Source organism: Pelodiscus sinensis, chromosome 16 (assembly GCF_052426305.1).
Source record: "Pelodiscus sinensis isolate ZL-2025 chromosome 16, ASM5242630v1, whole genome shotgun sequence".
In the NCBI taxonomy this organism is placed as follows: domain Eukaryota; kingdom Metazoa; phylum Chordata; order Testudines; family Trionychidae; genus Pelodiscus; species Pelodiscus sinensis.
The window spans coordinates 22123515-22144099 of record NC_143067.1 but is presented as its reverse complement, the minus strand read 5'-3'; the positions used below and the strand labels follow the sequence as shown (position 1 = coordinate 22144099).

The 20585-nt window shown below is 46.8% G+C and overlaps 1 protein-coding gene and 1 long non-coding RNA gene across 3 annotated transcripts in view; one reads left to right on the top strand and one right to left on the bottom strand.

The window, feature by feature from the left end:
• Nucleotides 1-20585, top strand: part of DPYSL3 (dihydropyrimidinase like 3) — a 115113-nt gene that overhangs the window by 41857 nt on the left and 52671 nt on the right. The gene's annotated exons all lie outside the window — the stretch shown is intronic.
• LOC142818719 (uncharacterized) lies at nt 9117-15414 on the bottom strand. Its single transcript, XR_012896333.2, has 3 exons — nt 15302-15414; nt 10729-10765; nt 9117-9689 (listed from the first exon to the last, which is right to left on the bottom strand). It is a non-coding gene; the product is annotated as an uncharacterized LOC142818719 (long non-coding RNA).

Below are 20585 nucleotides of genomic sequence, written 5' to 3'. Positions count from 1 at the left end.
CATGCCAGCCACTTCCAGGAGAAGCAGTTACCATAGAGATAATTACTCCAGCCATGACAGATTATGCATTTTAGAACTCACCACTCAAAGAATTAAATTTAAGCATGAGAAAAAAGAAAATTATGAAATGCACAGAGCAGTAACCCTCTTTGCAAGCAGTACAAGAAGTATCAACAACCCCTCAGGTATGTGTTAGGTTGGGAGATGCGAATGAAGGACAGTGTGTGTTTGAGAGTGACAGACACACACAGTGTGTGGGGGGGTGACAGAGAGTTGCATTGCCAAGCTCCCTCCATCCCCTTCTCCATTTTAGAGAAGTGGGTACACTGACATCAGTGCCCCTCCCCCTTACCCTGCCACACCCTGCACAGCGAGCAGGATCCTCCCAAGGGGGCAGGTCCAAGGCAGAGGACAGGAGCAGCATGACAGTGGGTGGAGGGGCAACTCAAGTGCCAGCACTCGATAGCTTCCTGGTCAAACCAGCCAGGATCACCTGTCAGAGGCTCCAAGATCTCCCAATAGATCCTGATCTACTGGTTAGTGGCCACTGGGTTAACCATTGACATCCCAGCACACAGTGTCCGTTATATAGGATGTGGGGACAAATATGGAGTAGTTGGAGAGGGATCAGATAATCCTTGGCTTATCCAGAAATATTACTTACTGCTTCAGGACTCTGAATACTCTTACTTATACGTGCCATAGGTCAGGCATGTCAAACTCGATGCCTACTGAGGGCTGCACAAACAAAAATTGATAGCTTTCAGGGCCACCAAAGAAAATGTACTTCTATCAGAATGTCATAATCATTCATTATTATAGATTATGTTTTAGGTATAGTTAATAATTTTTCAGGTCTTGTTTTAATATAATACAATAATTTGATGTGTGAAATTATTTGCCCATATAACATTTTAAATTTAAATATAAATGTAAGGTACTTTTTAATTTTTTATATGACACACACAACTTGTTTTGTTGAAATAAAAACAAGTATAGATTGTGGTTAATCAAATTGTGCAGGCTTCTGTGAAGATTTCAGATAATTTTTAAGTCTGAAATTTTGCATAAACATATAATATTCATGCAATTGCAAAAAATTGACATTTATTGATATAAAATTAATGTACATTTTGTAATTTTATTTGGGAATAAATAAATAAAACACAAACTGTTAACAAAATATCCCCTCCTCTCCCCCAGAGCCAGGCACTCCCATACCTCCATTCTAACCCAATCCCCCTCCGCTCCCCCAGAGCCCCTCGCTCTAAACCAGTGTCTCCCCCACCCAGAACAGGCACTCCCAGCCACCTCTAACCTAATGCCTTTCTCCTCCCCCAGAACCAGGCACCCCCAACCTAATGTCTCCCTCCCGCAGTACCAGCCCCCCCCCCCCACCCCGGTCCCCCGAACCTAATGCCTCCTCTAGAGCCAGGCATTCCCAGCCCCTCCTAATCTAATGCCTGGGTCCCGGAGTCACCACCACACATTTCTTCCTCAGGTGCTGAGGCGGCAGGCGCTTGATGCCTGTGCAGAGCAGCCGGCCGGCTGTGAGCATGTGCTGGGTGCCAGTGCGCAGAGAGGCCAGTCGGCCGGCTATGATTTGCACTTGGTCAAGTGCTCCGAGCAGCCAGCGGGCCACACTTTCGATCGGGCCACATTCGGCCTGCCAGAGGTGGCCCGCCAGAGGCCTGTTTGACATGTCTGCCATCGATATTTAGGGCACTTTAGAGAATAAATTACATGATCCCTGCCCCCAAGGAATTCATGGTTTAAGTTGATTCTAATTCTTGGACCCCAGGTCAGGAGAGAGCCAGTGATGCTCCTGGTTATCTCCTTTCCCCAAATTATCTTGAGAAATAAGAAAGATAATTCACTCTTCTTCCACTTAGGAGGTAGCTAAGCATTATTATCCCCATTTTGCTGATAAGAAACTGAGGCCAACAGAAGTGAAGTGACTTTCCTGAGATCATGCAGGATTTGGCAGAGCAATGGCTAGAATCCAGATGCCATGCTGCCTAGTCATATTCTTTGATAGCTAGTTCAAGTCTCCTTTCCAATAGCATAGATTGGGGTTCTCAAACTTTTTCATATTATGGAGCGTGTTAGACTAGATAGCGTGTTTTGTGGTCAGTCCCATTTTGTTCACAAATGCAATTACACACTCCTCCTTCAAGATTGCATTAACACTTTTTATGGCAACTACAATAATTGCTTATGTGGAAAACCAGCCTTTAGCTTCTTTAATGTGATTCAGCAGGAGGAATCTTTGAACCAAGCTTATATTCAACCCAGGTGGGGGGCATAGTCTGTGCCTGCAAGCAGAAGGGCCACCATCATTTGACTAGAGGATCTCTAGCCACTGTGATATTTACTTATTTTGAAGTGGCCCTGCGCAGCCCCAGAAAAGATGGGGCCTCGGGCAGAAGAGGAGGGACAGGACACTTGTGTTCTCCCTTGCCCACAGACCCCGATTGGCCTGGGGTGGAGGAGCATGTGAAGTCTTTGCCCTGCCTAGAGAACTGCCAGTTGTTCTTAACAGCTGGCAGTTCCCTTTAGGCAGCTGTGCTCCTGGCGGTGTGAGGTGACTTCGCACACTCACCCTACCCCCAGGTCAATCAGAGCCTGGGGGCAGAAGGAGCATGGGAAGTCTCTTGCTCCCTGCCCCACCCTTGTAAGTTGTGCATGCCGATTAGGTGACCGATACACTCTGAGTGCTGTGTGCCCCTAGCAGGGTGGGGGAAGGGAGCGAGAGACTTTGCGCACTCCCCCATTCCCAGGCCCTGATTGGGGGTGGGGGAGTGGCAGCACGTCCACAGGCCGGATCCACCTGCTTGGCAGACACCCCTTTGCCCACCCCTGCCCTATACCGTCCATGACTCATAGAAAATAGTTTGAGAATTACTGAGAGAGAGAAATATTTACCACCTGTATGTTTCAAATCATGTTATCCAATGGGCTCTTGAATAAGGAGGATTGGACCAAACTGGGACTTGCTGCTATGAGAGAGCGACATCAAACCACTGTCACAAGAACATCTTAATTGCCATTGTTCCTGCTTCCATAGATTGCTTTCCTGTCTTGTAAACAAGGTGAGTGTCCCTGGCTAGAGGTAGCATGCCTGTCTAGAATTGCTTTCATGGTGCATGCAGCATCATGCTATGAAATATTGAGCATATGCAATATTTTGGATTGTCAGCTGAGTATGGACATAATAGAATTTAACTATTTTAGGAAAATAATGTATTATCTCAGGGATTTTAAGTAGTGGTTAATTAGCTAGTTGAGTAATTGATGGAATTTCCATCAGCTACTCAATTAGTTGATAAAGGGGGGCGCTCACTATCCCCGCTGTGGCTCTGCAGTTTAAATGTAATAGGAGCTGGGCGCACAGGCAGCCTGGCTCTTACTCCATTTAAAATGCAGAGCCTCAGGGAGGTTAGCTCCCAGGGTGGCACAAGCTGGGACTAAGTAGTCCCAGCTCACTCCGGGACCACAGCTGCTCTGCCTCTCCTGCCCCTAGACCGTGGAGATGGTGCTGGGAGGAACTGGCTTTTAAGCAGGCTCCTCCCAGCACCAGCTCCTGCTCCTGCCTTGCTGCCTCTGATACAGAGGCATCAGAGAAGGGGTTAGAAACAAGTAGTCGAGTAGTGTCTCGACTACCCGATAAGCCTAAATGTATTGGGTAATCGAGTACTCGTATAGTCGCTTACATCCCTAATCTCAGTCAAAAAATGCCCATGACACAAACACAGGAGAGGATAAAGTACCTGAGGAGTGAGATGGTCTTATGCACAATGGTACCAATTGGGGTATGCCTGTTTTTGAGGCAACTTCTGTGTCACGAAGGATTTTGATACCATTGTACTATGAAGAAACTTTGAGCCAAGCTTAGATTCAATCCGGATTGGGGGCATAGCCTGTCCCTGCAAAAGAGATGCATTAATAGCTGATTTTGTAAAGCTTATTACAAGGTTGGTTTTCAGAGATTCTGTCACTATCCGTGGGATGTGTGAGAGTGCAGCAGCTCCTGAAAACTAGGCCATGTGCTCATGTCTGCAATTAGATAGTGAGATTGCAGCAGCTAAGAGTTGCACTTGTGATGAGAGGGCTGTGCCAGTGTCATTATGCCCTCCAGAGCCATTACATCTGAGGATCTAATGGTGCCTTAAAAACATCAAGTCTCTAGCGCATTTCCATAGATCTATGTGTCCCTATTTCATGGGGTGCTAAACTGAGGTGACAGAGTGGTGAAGTGTTTCTTTTTGTCCCAAGTCACGTGGCAAGTCTGGCAGAGCCTGAAAGCCCAGGAATCCAGACTCTTGGTCTCCACGTAACCCCATGACCATACTCCCTCCACAGTTCTCTGCACATTGCAGATGAATGTCCCTTAGCCAACAATGGTTAATATTGAGGGCTGACGCTGGCTGGCATGGAGACTCGGGGTGGAAAAGCACAAATGAGCTTTGGCAGGGTGAACAGTGCCTTTATTGTAATCCGAGGCTGCTCTGAGTGAACATGGTGCAGAAACTGGCTCAGGCCCATTTCCTCAAAAGTGTTTGTTTCCCCCCCCAACTCCCCTTAAATTTGGACATGTCCTAAACAGATTCCAGAGCCATAAGCATGAGGTCATTTTTTTTTCTTTAAGCTAATAGATAGAAGCTAATGCAGATCTTCTTTCTCATTCATATGGACAGAGTATCTGGCACCAGTGCCCAGGATGAACTCCAGATGAAGCTGAATCTTTTAAATTGAGGTCTCATTCATCCTCTGGCACATAATATACAAATAAAATCATTAAGGTCATTAGCAGTTATTAGCAATGAGAAGCTCTTCACATCTGCAACAAAATGTTCATTTATATAAAATTAAATATGTATGGTTCCTCAGATTGTCATCATTTTATCCAGTAATTGTAATAAAATCCCCTTTTTAGTAGTTTAAGTATTTTATTTAATAGTTGTTTATCTCTTTATATTTTCAAGTCAGTGGAGTGAGGTATGTAAGAATCATACTTCTTCCACGGGCAGCAGCTTTATTTTCAGCTCTCACTGATTGATTGCTCCTCCCCTTTTCTAGAAGGAATGAATCCCAGGAGTCTACTGGGAAAACAAGTCAGATTGAATTTGTAAGGATGTGATTAAGATAAAAATCACAGATCCCAGTCCTGCAATCTGATCTGGGCAGGCTTATCCGTATGTCCTTTTAATGAAGTTCTTTTGAAGTCACTGAGGTTCTACATAGGTTTATATGTATGGATCTGATGTCAGGATAGGGATACGCGTTTGGGATTTTTTTTTAAAATATCCTTTTGTGTGTCATTAGCCTGTGGCCTGACAGTAGTGTGCTTTTGGCAGGTTTGGTAACAAGTGTTAGCAGGATTGACCTTCAGGTTGAAAATCTGAGTTTTAAAATTCTAATTACTTTTCCCTACTTAACCTCTGTTTCTCTTTTGCCAGGCTTGGCAAATAATGCACAATGTTTCTGTTCATGGTATTTTGTTTTGTAGGAGTTCTTTTAAAAAAAAATACTAACATGCTTAAAACTGGAGCTCAGATTTCTCAAAAGAATGACGTCAAATTTTAGTCTTTGTTTACTGTCCCAGGTTTGAGGCTAAAACTAAGTCTACACTGGCACTTTACAGCTTTGTAACTTGCTGACTCAGGAGTATGAAAAGCACCCCTTCAACCAGTTACAATGCTGTAAAGAGCCAGTGCGAACCAGGCTATAGGGCTATTCGCTACTCCCCTTCCAACTCTCATTCTGTTACTACACTTTCAGTTTAAAGCACTGCTTCAGCTGCACTTTGAACTGTTCCTGTAGGCAAGCCAAAGAGAACAGGTAACTGCTCCTGTTGAAATCACTGGGAGCATTGTCATTGTCAATGGGCTTTGGAGCAGCTAGTGGTGTGTAGTTAGTGAATTGATGCTCCAAGAGTAATGGGGGTTGCATCTTGGTATCTCTCACACAAATGGTGGCCACCAACGTCTTAGCAGTTTTATTTTCCCATCAAATTCTAAATATAGATCAAACTTCTGCCCCAGAGAATCTGGTCAGAATCTCTTTTATCTGGACAGGATGAATTCTGGTAAGTTGCTGTTCACAAAACTCTGTTTTGTTGCTGTGGGTTTTAAATTATAAATTCTCCTCTCATTAGGGATTAATTACAGTGATACCCCGGATTAGCATGTGAGGTTTTTAGTTGTTTGTTTTAAGGATATGGATCAGAGAAGAGAACCATATGTTTAAGAATATGAAGTTCATGTAATAGACTTACTATCAGAGCAGGTTAGCAAATACAAGTTCTCTGGAACCAGGGGGCTGTGTCTGATGTCAGCTCTTCTAAGTTGCCACCTGCATTTATGATAGTGCTGTGTAAATGCTCTCATGTATTATAGTCATGATTTCACTTAGTTCTCAGCATTGTGGTAGACCCACTGACTTAGTTATCCCCTTCCCCATGCTAGTCCAAATGTTCCCCTTGCCTTTCAGAGAGCAGCATGGATATGCAGATTTTCCTAAGAACTAAGCATTCATGTTTTGTGGAGGCATACATTCAAAAGAGCTCTCAGTGCTTTGGCCACCCAGCTCTCTGAAAATCTGGCTTTTAGCATCCCAGTAAATGCTGCTGGGTGAAAAGCACTTTTGAGAACCTGGTCCTTAGGGTCTGTGATTGATCAGACTAGGGATGTGAATGACTAGTCACTTTTCCCCCTCTCCTTTGCTGCCTCTATCAGAAAGAGGCAGCAAGTGGCCAGGAGGGGGTGGGGGAGAGGAAGGGGTACTTCAAAGCGGCAGCGCCTCCCGGAGTCTGGGCTGCCGCTTTGAAACACCATGTGCAGCCTGGGGCCAGCTGGGGTGTCCCCAGGTTGCACGTAGCATTTCAAAGTGGCAGTGCCGCGTGGAACCCGGGATCAGCTGGAGATTTCCCTGCTGATTCCCAACTCCGTGCAGTGCTGCTTCTTTGAAATGCCACATGAAGCCTGATGATGTGCTCCCTGTGGTGTTTCAAAGCGGCAGCACCGCATGGAGCCCGGGGCCATCAGAGGACATCCCAGCTGACTCCAGGCTCCCAGGGCTGTCACTACACTTCAAAGGTGGAGACACCCTATTGACTTATCAAAATGTACCATCAGTAACTCAAAATTTACCATCCCTAGATCAGACCATCTCTGTTGCGGTATCCCAATTCTGTCTGTTCTACGACTTCTCCAATTGTGGTTTCTCCCTTTTTTTCATTGTTTTCCATCTCAGTTGTGTCTTGCTCACCTCTTTCTCTGGTGTCTCTCTGGTACTCAGATGCTGCAGAGTGAGTACATTAAGCACCATGCCACCCAATCACATTGGCATTGTCACCATAAAACACTGATGCCTTATCTCTATAGGGTGCCATTGGGCAGGTAGCGTGAAATGTGTTTTTATTTTTTGAAAGATTCCATTCTAAAGAGCCTTCAGTCTTGCTATACCTGAGCTCTGTATGTGGAGGTACAGCTAGTCCTGCTGTGTTTAGAAAGGTGGGGTAACCTGTGTTTGTATTTACTTTGTGGAAGAAGAGATGATGACCAAAAAAAATCTTTAAGATCAGAAGTATTTGATTTTTTTTCTTTGGGCTTGGTAACTGTACAGGCTGCATCCTACAGTTCAGCAATATTGTCTATCATAGCAAGCATTGATAAAGCAGTAAACTAAGGAAGTATGATGAGCCAGAGGAAAAGGAGGGTATGCATGTATTCCGGTAGTGTCAAAGGCTACGTCTACACTGTTTTCCTCTTCCGAATGAGGAAATTCAAATGAAGCACTGATTAGCATTTTCTTGTGCTTCATTTGCATATCCTCTTCTGATCCTTTTTTCAGAAGAGGTTTTTGCACAAAAAAAGCAGTCTAGATCAGGTTTTTTTGTGCAAAACCCCCTTTTTTTGAAAGAACCTGCAAACCTCATTTTTTGAGGAATAAATGTTCTTTTAAAAAAACGGCGTTTGTGCAAAAAACACGCTTCTAGACTGCCTTTTTTGTGCAAAAACCTCTTCCGAAAAAAGGATCAGAAGAGGATATGCAAATGAAGCGTGAGGAAAATGCTAATCGATGCTTCATTTGTATTTCCTCTTTCCTCATTTGTATTTCCTCTTTCAGAAGAGGAAAACAGTCTAGATGTAGCCACAGTAGTAACCTCAACTTGGACTAGTACTAATCCATACATGGTGCTTAACACTAATTCATTGACTCAACCCTCTTTTTAGAGTGACTTATAAGTAGATATAAGTATGGTTCAAAACAGGGTGGATTTATTTAAATCAAGGTGATTTAAATTGTTGATTTAATTCAAGTTATCCAAAGAGCTATGACTGTGCTAAGAGTACACTTAATTTTGGAGTAAGCCCCATTGAACTCACTGGCACTTCTGTTTTTTTGAGAAAACAATTATATAATGGGGTTCCCTTATAAAAGCTGAGTTATGCTGAAGTAAGATAGGGTATGTCTACACTACAGCGTTAATTTGACTTAGCTTAAATTCAAATTAACTATTTCAAATTAATTCGAAATAACGCATCTGTACACAAAAAACTATTTCAAAATAGCATGTCCACACTGAGTAGACCCTGAACCGAAGTTAAGTGCCGGCAGGGCATCAGGTTAGGACTTAGTGTGTGGGGCTGCTGCCTGAGTCTAACTGAGCTCCGTGCTTAAAGGGACCCTACGCCCACCCCGGACAGATAGTTCTCAGGGTTCCCTGCTTGCTTGTCTACCTCGATGAGGGACAGCAAAGCAGTCCTGTTTTGGAGTGCCGTGAGTGCCTGCACTTGGGACACCACAGCACTCGGCCACATGGAGCCAGAGCTGCCCCTGGGCATGCTGGTGCGTCTCATGAGGTCGTTGCCATCATCCCGGCAGCACTTGCTGCAGGCTGCCATCTGGGAGGTTCATCAGGGGGCTGTCAGGATCCAGGAGGCCCTGCGGGAGAGCGTTCACCCCGAGGAGCCCTCAGAGCCTCCCCACTACTCCCCACCGGGGGGCTCGTGCCCCATTCCTCCCTCACATCCTTCCACTTACCCCTCCCTAGCCCCGCTTCCTGATGTCAAATAAAAGACACTTTTTTCATAAACACGAACTGTCTTTATTTAACAAAACTGGGAAGGGGAATGAAACTCTGGGGAGACTGGGGAAAGGAGGCGGGAGACGGGAGAGGAGGGGGAAACTGGGAGAGGGAGCTGGAAGGGGGAAGCAAGGGGGGGAAGGGGAAGCTCAGCGCTCAGGGGTGCGAGTCTCATCGGGCCACATGTCTCCCAGCACGGCAGGTGCGGAGGCCTCAGAGTGTCCCCTGGCGGATGGGGAGGAGAGTGTGGAGGTTGAGGTGGGGTGTGTGGAGATTGAGGAGGTGGTTGAGGAAGGAGAGGTAGGAGGGGGTGCAGGAGTGGGAAGAGGAACAGTAGCTGGGGGGGCAGCAGGTGCTGGGGTGGCACAGGGCAGCAGGGACTGCAGGTGTGAGCACATGGCATGGTCCTGGGCAAGCTGCTCCCGGCGGAGCTGCAGGTCCTCCAGCACCCAGGCCTGGATGGTGCGGTGCAGGGCTCACAGGGCCCCCAGGTGCTAGTCCCAGTACCCCTGCCACGTGCTGGTGGTCCGGAGGAGCCCTCGGGTGCGGGAGCATGTCCCAGGTCGGGTGGTGTGCCCTGCATGTGCAGCTAGTGTGGCTGTGGAGAAAGAAGAGGAATAGTCAGTTCTTCCTGGGGATGCAGTGGATGATGCCCAGCACCCCCTGCGAGGTAAGGACGACTGTGCCCTGCACAGTCAGAGCCGACGTGCTTGCACAGAGGCCATGGTCGGGATGTCTGGCTCTCCCCGGGAGTGGGAGCTGCCCCAACACCGCACCCATGCCCCCGTGCCGTGTATAGTGCGGCTAAAGGGGGGGAGATGTTCCCTGCCCCTGTGTAGAGGAGGCTTGTGAAAGGAGGGTGCCCTGCTGGGTCCCGCCCTGGGGTCAGAGTGGCCACCAGGGGAAACTGGGAGGGGCTGGAGGCCAGCTAATTCTAATTAAGTGTCTACACAACACTTATTTCAAATTAGCTATTTCAATTTTGGCATTACTCCTCATAGAATGAGGTTTACCAAATTCGAATTAAGCACTCTGCTATTTCAAATTAAATTTGAAATAGCGGTTTGCATGTATAGATGCTATTGAAGTTAATTTGAAATAATGGCTGTTATTTCGAATTAACTTTGCAGCGTAGACATACCCATAGGGAATAGAGCTATGCCGTCACCATTATGATCTGTGGCCATGATGTTCCAAAATATTGTGTATTATAAGAAAATGATACTAAGTGGCAACTGGCAACTCTAGATTCTTCTTCGAATAGTGTCCCCGTGGGTGCTCCACTGTAGGTGAAGGGTTGCCCTGAGCCGCAGATCGGAGCTTTGTATAGCAGTTTCCCCTGTTGAGCCACGCATGCCCAGGAGGCGTCTCGAGCCCTTCCCGCCTCCTGAGGAGCGTGACTCAACCCCCTCCCTTTCAGTTCCTCTTTAACCGCCCTCGTCAGCGGACGGAGCAGCCAGGAACTCCCTGTCAGACTATCTGACTACTTTTCCCTTAGTTATTTAGGCATAGTTAGCTTCCCCTGTTTTATCCTAGTTACTCTTTCCTTGTTTCTTTATTAAAAAAAACAAACAAAAAAACTAGAAATAGGAAAAATAGAGTTAATTAAATCCCCCCCTCAGGGGGCTTGAACTTACCTCAGACCGGGACTCCGGTGAACCGGCTTTCTCCCGTCTGTCAAAACAAGAAACACATAAAGACTTAAAAAAAAAAAAAAAAAAGCAAAACCACATAAACTATAACAATATAGAAGATAAATATAATAATTTCAAGAGGGAGAGAGCTCGCAATGTCCGGCTCCTCAGGTTTTAAAAAGTGTGGTCACTGCTGGGACCCAATGCCGGCTTCAGATTGCCACTCGGACTGCATACGGTGTTTGGGGGAGACCCACTCTCCCCACAACTGTACCCACTGCAATTCCCTGACGGCGAGAGCCAGAAAAGACCGTGAGCTCCGCTTCAAGATGATTTTATTTGAAAAAGCTCTACAGCCTGCGGGAGAACAATCTGCACCGCGGCAAGAGCCTCCGCCGCCTTCCAGAAATGCCCCGAGAGCGAGACCCTCTCCATCCTGCTCTCTTCCAGCCTCTTCCTCTCCCAAACACAGAGGAGAGGCACACCAGGCTATGAAGTCCCCTGCCACTAAGGCTTCGGGGCGATCCTCTCACTCCGCACCGGGATCGGGGCGCTCAACAGCTGAGCGGCCCCAGGAGCGCTCTAAGCAGCTGGCATGGCATGAAAAGCCGGCGCCGATTCAAACCGTGGTGCCGCTTGCAAGCGCGGCACCGCTTCCAGCCCCGGCGCCGCTTCAAGCCTCTGCAGCACCGAAAGCTACACCACGGCTTAAAGCTGCGGTGCCTCTTAAAGTCACGGCACCGCAGCAAAAGGATGGGCAGCCTCCGAAGCCACTGTCATCAACTGATGTTCTGCTGGTCCTCCCACAGCCAGACAAGCAGCCAGATGAGGCTCCTAGGGATCAGCCCCAACAAGAGACTGATCCATACAGCAGGCAGCACTATCTGTGCCTGCCCTCTACTTCTTACTCTCCTGAGGGGTCTCCATCAAGGGAATCCCCTCCCAGGTCGATATCACCATTGTCTCTTCTCGACGCTCCCCTTCTTGACGATGACCACCACATGGTCTATTCCTCGTGACATCCGTCACCTGGGAAGGCTCACTCCCACCATTATAGGGCTCCGCCACAACATGGCCCATGGCACCCATACTGGCCTTACCCACCTCCACCTTATCCACTGCAGTGGGGACCATGGGAACACTGGGATCCATATGGACACCACTCCCCTCCTCGTTCCACTGTATCCTGGAGAAGTTTGCCTTGGCCACAACCCCTACCTCCAGCAAGTTTTTCGGAGGACGAGGTGGGACAAATCTTAGACAGTGACTCAGATACTCAGTCAGTAAACGTCACACACTCTGATGCCCTTGATGCACAACGAGAGGACGCCGTAGTACCATCAGACACTGGAATGACTGACGATCTAAAACAGTTCCAAGAACTATTCAAGAGAGTAGCGACAAGCCAGAATGTCTCCCTGCAAGAGGTGCAGAAGAAACAATACCAATTGTTTAAAGAATCTATATCCGATACTACAGGGCAAGATTGCCCTACATATAGACGAGGCAATCATGGAGACCTCAGAAGATCTGTGGAAGACGCCTGCATCCATCCATCCAACCAACAGGAAAATTGACAAAGTACTTTGTCCCCTCAAAAGACAACGACTTTCTCTTCACTCACCCACAACCTAACTCACTAGTCGTGGACTCAGCACAACAACGAGCGAAGTTTCCACAGTATAGGACGGGTAATGCAGACAAGGACCACAAAAAGTTGGACTCCTTTGGCAAGAAAGTATACTCCTCTTCAACCCTACAACTCAGAATATCAAATTACTCTGCTCTCTTATCAAATCACAACTTTGACAACTACTCAAAACTGGGAGAACTAATGGCGCATCTCCCCGGCTCCAAAAGACCCATCTTAAAATTAATAGTTCATGAGGGCCATATGATCGCCCGTGCCGCTCTCCAAATGGCAATGGATGTAACTGATACTGCAGCCCGAGTTACAGCTACAGCGGTAGTGATGCATAGAGCTTCTTGGCTCCAGTCGTCTGGAGTTCCCCGCGAACTCCAGCCGAAAGTGGAGGACTTGCCATTTGACAAACAAAAGCTATTTGCAGCCACTACGGACGAAATACTCCACAACAGCAAAAATTCTAAGTCCACACTTCGCACGCTAGGTATGTGCACACCACCCTATAAACACAGGCGATACACCCCATATAATTCATATAATCGATATCGGTATGGACAATACAATCGACCACAGAGGCTTTATGAAGACAACAGACCAAGACAGCAAGGTCCCAGAAGGAGACCCAACCAAGCCCGCCCGCTAGCTAACCAACCATCTAAGCAGCACAATTGGTCGAGGGTCTGCAAGACCTCCCGTTCGATCTCGCACCTCAACATGGCCATCTATTCAACCACCGTTTGCGCGCCTTCCTCCCACAGTGGGAATCCATAACATCGGACCACTGGGTCCTAGAGATAATTCGAGTGGGCTATACCATCCCTTTTATTTCTATCCCCCCTACCCTTCCCCCTATCCCATCCCTTTTCAGGGACCACTCTCACGAAACCCTTCTAAAACAAGAAGTCAATCGGCTCCTTGTCATTGGGGCTATAGAAAGGGTACCCCGAGAGTTCCACAGGAGAGGGTTTTACTCGAACTATTTCCTGACCGAGAAAACAACAGGGGGTTGGAGACCTATATTGGATCTCCGCAAACTGAACAAATTTCTCAAGAGACAATGTTTCAAGATGGTCACTCTTTCCGCTATCATTCCTGCGCTACATCGAGGGGACTGGTTCGCAGCCCTCGACCTCCAAGATGCCTATTTCCATGTAACCAAATCAATTCTGCACCCGGTTCAAGATATAGAGTTCATTGGCGCACGCCTGGACTCAGTTACAGCCCGGGCATACCTACCTCAGCAACGCTTTGCAACCATGCAAGAAATTATAAACGGGATGCTCACAGTTCCTACCACCACAGTACTTACATGCCTCTGACTAATGGGACACATGGCTTCTACCACCTATGTAGTCCACCATGCTCGTCTGCACTTTCGATGTTTTCAGCTCTGGATTGCAACCGTTTATATCCCATCACGACACCCTCGAAACAAAAAGGTTACTATCCCACCAGACGTGCTCGCATCCTTACGATGGTGGACAGTGCCAAATAATCTTCTGGCGGGGGTTCTATTCCAACAAATCGAACCCACTATTCAAATCACCACTGATGCTTCCCTGCTCGGCTGGGGGGCACATATGGACTGTCACAAAGTTCAAGGCATGTGGTCCCCAAACGAGACACTCTTACATATCAATCTCCTTGAATTGAGGACAGTAAGAAATGCCTGTGCACACTTTGCATCCGACATCGCCAATCACACAGTCCGCATCCTAACGGACAACATCTGCGCGATGTTCTACATAAACAGACAGGGTGGAGCCCACTTCCGCTCTTTATGCGTGGAGGCTATTTGCCTGTGGAATGCATGCATCCGCAACCAAGTCACCCTTATAGCATCCTACCTGCCCAGAGTGAACAATACCAAAGCGGACTCCCTCAGCCGAAACTTCACCGCAGACCACGAATGGGAGTTACATAGGGAGGTGGCGAACTCAATTTTCCACCAGTGAGGATGACCATTGATAAACCTCTTTGCTTCTACCCAGAACACCAAATGTCCCCAATTCTGCTCACGTGCAGGACTTGGCAAACACTCTCTGGGGGATGCCTTCCTAATCAAATGGACAGCCCCCCTACACTACGCCTTTCCTCCCATACCGCTCATCCCAAGAGTTCTGCGCAAGATCCTGAGAGACAAAGCCCTAGTCACCCTGATTGCGCCATCATGGTCTCGCCAAACCTGGTACCCATACCTTCACAGGCTAGCGGTCCAGCCTCCCCACCCACTACCATACCGGATAGACCTACTATCTCAGGAGGATGGCAGGATACTGCATCCACAAATCAGTACCCTGCATCTTCACGCATGGATTCTCTCTGGTTCTCGGAGGTAGAAGAGCATGACTCCCAGCGAGTAAAAGACGTCCTCCTCTATAGCAGGAGACAGTCTACTCGGAAAACTTACCAACAGAAATGGACACGTTTCTGTCACTGGTGTCAGCGAGCCAAAGTGGAGCCCCGTGCCTCAATACTAACTACCATCCTAGACTACATTCTGGACCTTAAAGCATCAGGACTGTCAATCTCCTCTAAGAGTACACCTCTCTGCAATAGCAGCATTTCATACCTCAGTAGACGGCTTCTCCATTTTTAACCATCCTATTACGAAGAGATTCCTCAAGGGACCCCAGAATGTGTACCCACCACATAAGGCCCTACCCCCTTTGTGGGACCTAAATCTTGTTTTGAACTGCCTCACCAGACCTCCCTTTGAGCCACTGGCAACAGTACCACTTCCCTTCCTTTTTATGAAAGTCTGTTTCCTCTTAGCCATCACCTCCGTCAGGAGGGTGAGCGAACTCGGAGCATTAATGTCAGAACCTCCTTACACAGTTTTCACAAAGGATAGGGTCATACTGAGACCCCACCCCACGTTTTTGCCAAAGGTCTGTACAGAATTCCATCTCAACGAACCGATCGTATTACCTATCTTTTTCCCAAACTGCATTCTTCGCAGACAGACGCCAGCATGCACACTCTGGACATCCGGAGGGCCCTGGCCTTCTTCCTGGAAAGAACAAAACCATTTCGTAAATCTGAAAGACTTTTTATGTCCATTGCTGAACAATCCAAAGGGACACCAATATCATCGCAACGAATCTCAAAGTGGATATCGACATGTAAAATCAAATGCCACTCTCTGGGCAATAGACCGCTACAACGCCCACCACGAGCGCATTCTACTCGAGCCACGGCTGCTTCTACAGCTTTTCTGGGCAATGTCCCCTTAAGAGACATTTACCGGGCAGCAACATGGTCTTCAGACCATACTTTTGCTAAACACTACGCTATCCTTCCACAACTCAAGAGTGATTCAGCAGTTGCCACAGCAGTACTCTCTACCGCTGCTAAACAATGACTCCAGCTCCCTCCAGCCTTACATTGAATACTGCTTTGTAGTCACCTACAGTGGAGCAACCACGGGGACACTACTCGAAGAAGAAAAGGGAGTTACTCACCTCGTGCAGTAACGAGTGTTCTTCGAGATGTGTGTCCCTGTGGGTGCTCCACGACCCTCCCTACCTCCCCTCTGCTTGGAGTCAAAATTCTCGGGCGGAGACGAGGAACTGAAAGGGAGAGGGTTGAGTCACGCTCCTCAGGAGGCGGGAAGGGCTCGAGACGCCTCCTTGGCATGCGTGGCTCAACAGGGGAAACTGCTATACAAAGCTCCGATCTGCGGGCTCAGGGCAACCCTTCACCTACAGTGGAGCACCCACGGGGACACACATCTCAAAGAACACTCGTTACTGCACGAGGTGAGTAACTCCCTTTTTCTCTTACTACAGCTTTTTGTATTGTATACTTGAATGATAAATGTCTAAACCTAGTTGACTAAACAAGTCATCAGGATTAGTGGGGGAGTTTCTAGCAACATCTAACAAAGCAAAGAGCTTGGGAATTTACTTGTCACATCATATTTACACTAAAAGGCATAGATGGTCTTGAAAAATGATGCCTTGCAAAATTAATTATTTAAGTTACTAACCAGTTTATCCACTCAGCCATATCCACATTCTCATCCACATCATTTCCTCCCAATAAGCAGTTTTTCTTATGATGATTCATTCTTGCATCAAGACCCTGCATCAACTTCTTGCACTGCTTACACTTGACACATTTTCCTTTTCTACCCAGGAATGAATTTCTTCAAAATAGTCCCAGATAGGGTGTCTCTTATGCCCAGAAGCCATGACAGTTTTCTGTGTGGCAAAAGTGTGGGGAATATAGGAAGCTGTATATGTGCTGAATAATGTCTTCCCTTTTTCTTTCCAGTCCACTGCACTGTTCCTTTTTATACTGCCTCCATCCTTTCCTATATATTGTGTGTCTGTCTTTGAGACAATGTCTTAACTAACTTCTCTGCTGTGCATGGCCCATGTCTGCCTCTACATACATACATACATACAGAATAAAAACAACCTTCTCTAGCTTGTGTCTCTCTTTGCACTTGTTACTTTTTTAGTCAGCTAAGAAACAGAAATTGAAAGCCCAGAACTTTCAAGATGCAAGAACTAGTAATTAGGCTGGACAGATGAGAGCCATTAATTCATTTTTGTAAATGTAGGTGTAGCATGTTTGTGATGAGATTTAATTGTAATTGTTTTTCTTAAATAAGAAACGTAGTGTGTTATTTTGATGGTTTAAAAAAAATTAAACCTGATTTTTATTTAAATCATCGATTTTTTTTTTTCACCCTGATTCAAAACCTCTGATCCAAACACCCTTTGAATGATGGTAAAGTTTGCATCTGGATTCAAAATGTACTGGGAGCCCAGTCTGTAATTCCTTCAGGGTGCAAATGTGAAGTATAATGATACAGGTTGCACCTCTAAAAACCAGGACACTCTAGTCCAGCAACAGCTGTGGCCTGGTAGGACTACAAATGCTCCAGGATCAGAGTGTTCTAGGGGGCTTGAGGGCCTGGTCCGATGCCAAGAGTGTCCAGGAGGCTGGCCTGAAGTGGGGTGGGACAGAGCCCGGTACACTGCCCAGTTGGGCTGCCTAGGGGGCTAGGAGCCGGGAAACTACCATGCTGCCGGTAGGAGGAGGGAGACAGGAAGCTTAGTGTGTGGCTCAGCTGGGCTGGTGGGGGGAAGGGAGACTGGAAAACTGGCGCACCGCTCAGCTGAGCTGTGGGGAGAAAGCTGGGAAGGCTGGCACACGACCCAGCTGTGCTGAGCAGGGGTGGTGCCAGGGGGCAGGGCAGGGGTTGGGGCCAGCAGCAGAGGGGCCAGAAATGACCTCCCCTGGTCTGGCAAAATCCCTCATGTGGGACCGATCAGGTCCAGAGGGTACTGGACCAGGGAGGTCCAACCTGTATTAAGCAGCTTGCCTGAGGCCACATATGAAGCCATTGTCAAAGCCTGGATTCAAACTCCAGAGTTCCCCCAGTCTGGTCTCAGTCAACAGAAGAAGGAACACTGCAAAAAACAAACAGAATGTATTCATTTGCATTGAATATTTAGGAAGATTTAAGAAATCATTGTTTCAGCCCAATCCACTAGAAGCAGTGAAAACTCTAGATTCTGTGTGTTGAGCGGTTCATGTCAAATGCAAAGTCTTTCCAAATGCTAAGAACCAAAAGCAAAGTAACCTGGCCTCTCGCCTGCCAACCATTGTCTCCTCCAACATTTTCTATTTTTGGCCAAGTTGAATTTTCTTTTGGGAAGGTTGAAATTTCTTATGTGCAACACCAATATTGAAGTAATGTGTAGATGTGCATCACCAATACAAACAAAAAACATCTATACACACATACACACACATGGCGGCTGTGCCCACCAACCCCCCTCTCTTTGGGGGTAGACGTCTAGCCATGTGGGAGGGTGCAAGAGCATGGGAAAGGCACACAGGAACGGCTTGGGGTAGGTGTCTGGCTGAGGTGGTAGTGTAGGAGCAGGTTGGAGGGTGGGGACAGGAGTGGGCTTGGGATAGGTGTCTGGCTGGGGGGAGGGGACCTGGGATGGCCCGTGGGAGGGGGTCAGGCTCAGAGTGTGGAGGGAACCTGGCATGGGCCAGGAGGGGTAGGAGTTTGGGCTCAGATGGTGGAGGGGGTACTGTGCAGCCCAGGGTGTGGTTGGGGTTGGATGGTGGAAGGGACCCAGCCCCTGCAGCGCAGCCCCCCAGGATGTGAAACTGGAGCTTAAGTAGTCCATGCCCAGAGGGGACAGTACAGAGGCTGGTCACAGCAAGCGGCTGAGAATGGAGGCAGCAGCATGTGGACATAGATGACATCACTGTCGTTCTGCAGGAACATTTATTTATATTTATATTTAGAGAGAGAGAGAGCTTGAGAAAGAGAGTTTGAGATTTATTTTAAGAACAGTAAGAATGGCCATACATGGTCTGACCAAAGGTCTTTCTAGCCCAGTATCTTGTCTTCCAACAGTGGCCAATGTCAGATGCTCCAGAGGAACTGAACAGAATAAGTAATGATCAAGTGATCCCTCTTCTGTCATCCATTTCCAGCCTCTGACAAACAGAGGCTAGGGAGACCATTCCTACCCATCCTGACTAATAGCCACTGATGGATTTAACCTCCATGAATTTATCTAGTTCTTTCTTGAACCCTGTTAAAGTCCTGGTCTTCACAACATCCTTTGGCAGAGAGTTCCACAGGTTGACTCTGTGCTGTGTGAAGAAAAACTTCCTTTTGTTTTAAACCTGCTACCTATTAATTTCATTTGGTTATTCCTACCGTATGGCTACACAGCAGGGCTAAAGTCAAATTAAGGTATGCAACTTCAGCTACGCTAGTTGCGTAGTTTGAGTCAAAATAGCTTAACTTGAATTTAGGCGCTGTCTACGCAGCAGGAAGTTGAAAGAAGAATACTATACCTTTGACTTCCCTTACTCCTTGTGAAATGAAGGCTACCATGAGTCAGAGTAAGAAGTCTTTCAACACAACATTATTTTGAAATAAAGGCTTGTAGTGTAGCCATACTCTTTATTTTGGAATAACATCAGTTATTCCGAAATAATGCTACTGTGTACCGCTAGTTCCCCTAGACATCTACCCCTAGACATACCCCTGGTTCATATGTTATGGGAACAAATAAATAACTTTTCCCAAACAAGTCATGGTTTTTATAGACCTCTATCAAACTCCTCTTTTCTAAACTGAAAAATCCCAGTATTTTTAATCTCTCTTCATATGGGACCTGTCCCAAACCCCTAATCATTTTTGTTGCCCTTTTCTGAACCTTTTCCAATGTTATATGTATTTTGTGGTGAGGAGACCACATCTGTATGCCATATTCAAGATATGGACATACCATGGATTCATATAGAGGCATTAAGATATTCTTGGTCTTATTCTGTATCCCTTTTTAAATGATATTGTTTGCTTTTTTGACTGCTGCTGCACATTGAGTGGATGTTTTCAGAGAATTATATCTACATGGCTGAATGGTTAGTAGACGGATGTAATGTTTGAACAAGTTTGCAAATAAAGTTTTGTCCTACAAAACATCACATCTAATACTTGCTACTTCTGAGTCATAAGGGCCAGAACTCTATCACAAAGCAAAGTTCTGGCCTAAAAGTAATACAATATGTCATGGATTAATTAGTAACACAGGATTTTTTTTAAAAAAATCATGAAGATCAGAGTTTTTTAAATATCTGCAACACTCAAAAAAAAACTTCTGTTAAAGATTCTTAATTCTTTCTAACCTTAAGCCATTAACACCTATGCAAAATTTGTTTTGAAATGTAATCATGAAAATGTCCTAGCACACACACCCTCCTATGCTACCTGCTTTCCCTTCCACTCCTCCCTCCAACCCAACCAGACAGGATTGTAGCAGGTGAGTCAGGACACTCTAAACAAACTGCCACATGCCTCCACCTCACTGCACAGATACCAGCACCCACTTCCTCTTTCCCCCACCTACCCCATGCAGTCAGCCCTTTACCTCCCCCTTCAGTTCAGGAGGCCTAAGGAGAGTTCTGTATTTTTGTTTCTGCCTCTCTCTCCTCACACAGACAGGACTCTCCAAACTCAACTCCTCTCTGACTCCACTCCAGCCAATTACTCTTTCCCTCCCCCCAATCGCTTATTCCCTCCTTTTCCCTCCTTATCTACTCTGGGAGCTCCTCCATTTCAAGCATGCAGTACTGCCATTTGACGTTTCTACTTAGCAAGTCAGTCCCTCCCTCCCCTCCCCCCGTTCAGATGAGCTGCATGGGGCTTGTTAAAGGGCTGCAC